The sequence below is a fragment of the Python bivittatus genome, unplaced genomic scaffold, assembly GCF_059951505.1.
Source record: "Python bivittatus isolate LINGU-HERP-01145 unplaced genomic scaffold, Pbiv_v1 ctg000920_np1212, whole genome shotgun sequence".
NCBI classification, from domain to species: Eukaryota; Metazoa; Chordata; class Lepidosauria; order Squamata; family Pythonidae; genus Python; species Python bivittatus.
In genome coordinates, this window is record NW_028277116.1 from 50,728 (window position 1) to 58,020 (window position 7,293).

A 7,293-nucleotide genomic window follows, 5' to 3' on the forward strand; every position below is an offset into this window, starting at 1 on the left:
GGGGGGGGGTTGGGGGACGGTTAGGGGGGGCTAGGGGGGGGTTGTTTTAACGAGTGGCTGCTTGTTTTGGTGTCAGAATATGTGTGTGCCTTCCTGGGGGTTAGGCAGGGTTTTTTCTTCTATTGAGTTGTTGATGAGTGGCTGCTGAGGGTGATTAGCATGTTCATTGTGTGAACTGTTCACACGTCCTGGTGGTTGAGCTGAGTTTACTTGCTACTGAATGTTACAAGTGGAAAGATGTTAATGGGAGATTGACTCACCAGGCACCCATCCTATTGGGATCCTGCACAATTCTCTTAGCACAAGCAATATCATCTGTGATGTCATCATTGGTGAAAGCTGCCAAAAGAGGCAAATTAGAATATATTCTTTTTTTTTTTAATATTTTTATTTTTACAAAAAACACAAAACAAACAAGAACAAACAAAACCATAAAAAGGCATAAAAAAGCATCTTCCATTTTATAGCGTGTGTCAACCAGTTACCAACTCGTTGGTGCCCCTTTCATAATCTTAAATTCTCATATCATCTATTCAAAATATACTTGTATACTTATCAATTAACAATTATTAATCATTCATAGCTAATCTATAAAATCATTTATTACAAGAAATTTTAACTTTCAATAGGATTAGTAATACATTTTCATCTATCGATTATATGTGTATATATATAATAATTAATATCAAATTTCTATTATAAAGTTTTCTAATCCATTACATTACTATATTTTCTCATCCAATCATTAATAAAAACAAGTTACTTATCTTCTTACTCTAATTTCAAATCTCAATTTAACTCATCTCTGCACATTTCATAATTTTCAATAACTTCCTCCTGCATAAGTAATTTTTAATTTTTCCAATTCTTAAAAGTTACAGTTCTAACCAGTATCAGTTACAATATCAGTTACAGTTCTAACCAGGTTACAGTTCTAACCAGATTCTTCACTACATGTTTCAACAAAAATATCTCTAGTTTAAAATCTATATGTTACTATATTCAACCATGTATAAATGTCTAATCTCTTAAAACATTTAGAATCAAATACAATTTGTAACTATATATCTCAGATTTATACTTTATTCCAGCGCTTGCATAATTTTGAGTTCACCCTTTTCATTCAATATCCCAAAATATCTAGCTGTTTATTCCTTTTCTATATTATTGGATAAGAGAAAGCAATAATAAATGTCCTTTCAAACATTCTGCTTTTGAAGCTTCTGTCAGTTCCATCATTGTTGTATTCCCCTGCTTTTTCTTTAAACATCTGAAGTAGTTTCTTTCAATATTGTTTTACTTCTTCTTTTGTGCATTCTCTTAGTACGATTTTCCATTATAATCTTGTATAATCTTTTTCTCACCCTCAGTGCCAAGAACAAGTCTGTCCCTCTTCATTTATCAGTTGATTAACCCTTTTAATTCTCAGTTTATAAGCCTCACAATAATTCTGTTTAATGTTTCTGATTTCTTGTACTATTTCTTCCTTTTCCATTGATCCCGTTTTATGTTTAATTAAGTCCATTTTAGCTTCAATATCTTTTTTTATTTTTTTTTTTGGAAATTTATGCAGCTCTTCTTCCAGTTTTTTATAGTCATCCTCAATAGTTTAAAGATCTTTTTCTACATTGTGTTTCTCGTATAGTTTATTATATTGATAAACCTTCATTGAGTCAAAGGATTCTTTATCTTTGTTCTTGCCAAAAATAAGAAAAAAAAAAAAAAGGGAGAGGAAGGGAAAGACTAAGTCTCTTTAAAAAAATCCAACTGAGGGGGGAATGGAGAGCAAAGCAGAGCTTCTAGCAGAAAGAAGAGCTACTGCCACTAATCAGGGCTCTTGTGACTAGCTCAAACTTTCCATCTTGATATTTTCAAAATCGCTTTCAACTCCACTTTCTTGTTTATAGTTACGGATGGCACCTGTATAAACATGCACATCCCACTATCTTTTTAGAAAGCACAGGGTCCTTGAGCATGCGTCACAATAGAAGAAAAAGAGCACTATATCGAGCCTCTAGATGGCAGTGTAACTTTCTTTCGTTTACTTTCTCTTAACTCCACTTTCCCCGTTTCAAAATCAAAAAGTATAAATTTCTTACAACAATAAAGAAATCTTAGTCAAAAAAGGCTTAAGATAAAGAGTTATTGAATATTAAAAAGAAAAAGCCAATCCAGTTAAAGATATTTTTTTTTTAAGAGAAAAACATCTTGCCAATTCCACTAAAAAGGGAAAGTTGAAAAGAAAAAAAAATCCCCCCCTTTTTTTATAAGGCTCGATCTCGCCACTTAATCCACTTTTCTTCACTTTTAAAAATCTCTTTAAGTTACTTAAGGTGTTCTCTAAGAATAGTTGAATAGTAGAAGTCCATCTCACCCAGTTGACACCCTTCTCTTCCTTCTTCCTTTGGAGCTGTCCTGGCTTTCGCAGCCATTTTGGCTGCCTCTCCTCCGCCGGCTTCAAGAGCTTCTCCCGGGATCAATCTGGGACTTGCGGCGTCCCTGAGATCCGTGGGATGTGCCCTTTGCGATCGCCATCTCTACGGGACGGCTTAGGTCCATCGGGACCGTCCGGGGGAGGGGATATCGGCTGCCATCCTGGGAGCCCAGGATCACCCGCCGTATCGCCGCGACGCCAGCTCCGCCCTCCCGCAAATTAGAATATATTCAACGGCACATGTTTCAATTATATTTCCAGAGGTTTGCATAATATTATTGTTTCAGATTCCTACCCAATAGGAATTAGAGTCATAGGACTTCATTAGTTTTGTATGCAATACATTCACATCTTGGACAGCATAACCTCCTTCTTGTATAGCTGGTGCACACCATGAAATGCCTTTTCTCTTGCTCTAACCATGGAGAGTGACAGGTCTGAAAAATGTAGAGCTCTAGGAATTGGTTTCCCATTTGGAGCTGAGTACGCTGGATATGCATGACTTCCCTACAGACCTATCGCAATCTTGGGAAGGAGAGAGAGGCAGAATTGTCTCACCTGAGTCCAAGAACCAGATTTCTCTGACAAAGGGCAGAAAGTACTGGATCAAGTAAGTAAGTATGTAAATAAGCGTACTGTTGTAACCACAGGTCATAAAATAGGAATACAATAAAATACAATAAAACAACAGTAAAACAATACAATAGTAAAATTATAAAATAGAGTAATCGTATTTTATATATAGTACTGTTATATAAGTATTAGAAGTAAAAGCTTACAACAGAATAAAGCAAAACTACAACTAGGAACTTAAATATTTCTTTCTAAGTTTAAATGACAGCAGAGCAAAAGCAGCAACTTAGTTGCTAACAGTTAGAAACATATCTACAAGAAGATCATTCAATTTTGCAAGGCCAGAGCCCTTGAATTTGGCCCTGATCTCATTTTAAATGGGGCACTGGAAAATATAATGGCAAACATCCTCCATTTGACCACCACTGCAAAGACAGGGGCATTGTTCAATAGCAAGCTTACAAAATGTCCCTTCGAGATATTGGGAGGGCATGGTCTGTAGGCGAAGGGATGTTGGGGCCCTTCTCACTGAAGCACTGGTTATATTAACCAGGTACGGGAGAGGCTTCTATGTTTTTTATAATGGTGATACCAAGATGAAAATTTAGTTGACTGTACCACAGTGGCGTCTTTAATAGCATACCTTTCAAAAAGCCAATCTCTAATATTTTCCAAGATCTACATTCTCCCAAAGGTGGTAGGGAATACATTTGTAGAATGGGTGACATTTTAGTCCATTAATTCCCAGCTGTGTTAATGGAGAAAACAGAGTTTGGCAAGATGGGATTTTTGAAGGCTTTCTCGTTTCTTATAGTGCCCCAACAATGCAAGATGTATTCTAACAGCCCTAGAAGGGCACCCTACCTCATCCTTATGAACCCAAATCCTTCCTTATGAAGTTGTTTTGGACTACTTCCAATTAGGCAAAGACCTTCTTATGCCACCCCACATCTCAGCCCCATACAGTATCTGGGCTATCACCTTGCCTTGGAATAGTTGAAGTGCAGGGGCTACCAATTGCCCTCTTTTAGAATAAAAGAAATTCAGAACAACACCTACTATATGCTGGGCAGTTGCCAAGGCAATAGATAAGTGTGCTTTCCATAAAAGGGACTTATAAAAGGTGATTCCCAGGTATTTAAAAGAGGGACGTTGCTCTATTTGTTGGGCATTAATTGTCCATCTGTATTTAATATTACTTTTGCCAAACACTAGTACCTTTGTTTTATTATAATTTACCTTCGGTTTTCCCCTTTCACAATAAGCAGTTACTCTGGCCAGTAATCTTCTAAGGCCAGTCTCGGGTACAGGAAATAAGAACCATGTCATCAACGTACATTCCCTTTGAAATTTTCTGTCCATTAAGTGAGGGGGAGAAAAAATGTTGTGACTTCCTGGCTACTGCAATATCATTAATATAGAAGTTAAATGAGAAGGGAGCAAGTAAACAGCCCTGTTTAACTCCTTCTCCAATAAGGTAGGGTCTGAGAAGGACCCATTCTTACTCTAGCTACCATGTCTGTATGTAGTCCAATAATTAGTTTAAGAAGGTGCTTACTGATATCTGTGCTAGCTAGTTTCTCCCATAGTCGAGACCTGTCAATGGAATCAAAAGCAGAGGTAAGGTCAGTAAAAGCGACACAGAGTTGTTTTGTATGCCCGTTAGCATATTTCTGAATAAGGGCCTTCAAAGTAGCACAGTGACGAAGTGTGCTATGTCCTTTTGAAACCCTGCCTGTTCTGGATGAAAGAGTTTTGTTTCTTCCTCCCAACCTTCTAATCTATTCAGAAGATGTCTGGCATAGAGCTTAGAAGAAATATCTAGCAGACTCATTGGGAGATAATTGGCAGGTTCCTGCCGGTTGCCCTTTTTAAAGATTGGGTATATTATACTTTGTTTCCAGTGGGGAGGTACAACACATGTTTTATCTATTTCTGAGAAGAGTCAAGTCCGGATGGGGACCCACCAGGAATCACTCATCTTATATACCTCTGGAGGAATCATATCTTCTCCAGGAGCTTTTCCAAGAGCCAAGGTTGAAATAAGCTGCTTGCATTCAGATTTTGAGACAGCTGGCACTCTATGCTTAGTTCAGTAGAGACTGTTGTTGGCTCAGTATATGGGCAGTTATAAATGGAGGAAAAATATCAGATCCAACTTTGTGCTGAAATACATGCATGGGGCATAGTGCTGTGTGTGTAAGTATCATTCGTCACCAATTCCCAAAATTTGGGAATGCGGGAGCAATCTATGACACTGGCTCCAAATGAGCTTAAAACTATAATGCCCCTTAGAACTGACAAAACTGAAGCCATGGAGACTATGCAGCCTGTACTTAAAGGCCAGATTCAATAAGGAAACTCCTTGCTTGCTTAGTAATTTGTCCTTGGAGGACCAGGGCAAAGAGTTGGGACAAGTTGGGAAATTCTGACAGAGAGTGCTGGTGAATCAATGTCCATCAAGTCATGAAGAGTTGGATGCAAGTGAGCAATCACAGAGAGCAATAAAGGAGAAAAAGGACTAGAACCTCCCTTCAGAAGTATCATCTGACTTATTTGGGGCATTTCACTTTTTCTTTTCTTTTCTAATGAAATAGATGTCAGCCCTTGGAAGTAGGTCAGGTCAGGAAACAGACACTGCAAGGATTACCAGAATGCTACTTCACTGTCATAGAACATAATAATAACAGAAGAACTTGGAAAGCTTGTCAAAGCTTCTCTCCCACCTTTTATACCAAACAGAATCAAGGTGGGCTTACAGTATTTTCAGTCTCTTTCTGATGCCTCCTTCTTTCCCAGGACTGAGTTGTCATGATTTCTCATCAATTTTATCTTAGCAGTTCTCCCAACAACTCTCGATTCCTTTATCTACACTACGTGGCTTACCGCTGCAAAGCTTCTTGCAGCCATTAGCTGTACGGCCCTGTTTATTGTTGCACCACCAGCGGCTGTTTATCTGGAAAATCCCGTAGTCGCGACTGCCATCCGAGTTTGGCCGCCCCACAAGTCAGCTGTTGTACCCGCTCTCGTGATAAGCCATACAGACCCCTGGAAGAAAGCAAACAGGGAAAGGACTGGAAAAGACCTCTGCTGTAAATGAAAGTGCTACCCTGAGTTTTTTAATACCAACATTTGGAACAGAACATTTAACCATCTTCTCATTCATCACCCAACCAAGGACGGACCAAGAAGTCCCATACAGTTTGGAAACTTCAGGGGAATTTGGAATAAGTCTGATTCTTGTCTCAAAGGTATTCCTGGGGTTCTTAGTGGCAGATGACGCCACCTCTCCTTTCTTCTCCTTCTGTAATCCTGGCGTTCCAGGGAGGAGGTACTTTTCCATGGTGGGTCTTTCGCACTGCCGCACATGTGGAAAATCTTCTGGGATGGCCCCTTCAAATCTCCTGTTCCAAACTGACACGATTTGTGGGAATTCAAAGGAACTTCCCTCTCAGAGGATGCTTATCCTGGCAGGGATATTCCTATTCTTAAGAAACCAAATAAACTATTGGCTGAGCCAGTGGTTGTAAAAAGACAATAAAGAGGCAAAAGAGGCCTAATTGTACTGCAGTTCTGCTCTTGCCCCAAACAGACAACAACGTGGATATTGATCGCCCTCATTAAAGTAAGAGTGCTAGTGCAAGGGGAATCCATGAGAGGTCTCCTCAGTCCTTTGGGATGGGAAGAAAGCACATCTTCCTACTTCATTCTAAGAAAACTGAAAAGAGCTTTTTATTCATTGGGCGGGCTGGCTGAACTCTTCCTTGAAAAGGAAGGGCCCCATTTATTTGCATCCCCCTTGCAAACCTGGACATTGTTCAGTGTGGAGAGAAAGAGAGTGAACTCACAGTTGCCCAATTTGTAGCCATAATATCCATCCAGTCCATGCCGTTTCAGAAATGAAGCCAGTTCACATCTGGTAAATACTTTGGCCTCGCTGGCTTTGCAACAAAGAGGAAGAGGAGGGTGAAGCACTAATGCCTTTCCCCATCGCTGCAGCTCCTTGGAGGATTATGGCTTCTCTATGATGGCTAGTGGATTTTATACGTTGTGCACAGCTTGTGAACCTGGCTCCCTCTGGTGAGAAGGTAAACAAAGTATGTAGCAACTAATTCCCCAACTTGAGGTAATTATGGATTGAGCAAGGAGGGAGTACTGATGGGAGTTTGGAAAAGCAAAAGTACCATGTTAGGCCAGTCATAGTTTTCCTAATGAATAATATTGATTGATTGAATATGTGCCATCAAGTCTTTGTTAACTCTTAGCAACCACATAGATAGATTTTA

General features: G+C 39.2%; 1 pseudogene; it reads right to left on the reverse strand.

Annotated features, from left to right (window-relative positions):
* Positions 1-256: 256 nt before the first annotated feature.
* Positions 257-6,948, reverse strand: LOC148213678 (lysozyme C, milk isozyme pseudogene; annotated as a pseudogene).
* Between the last annotated feature and the right edge of the window lie 345 nt (positions 6,949-7,293).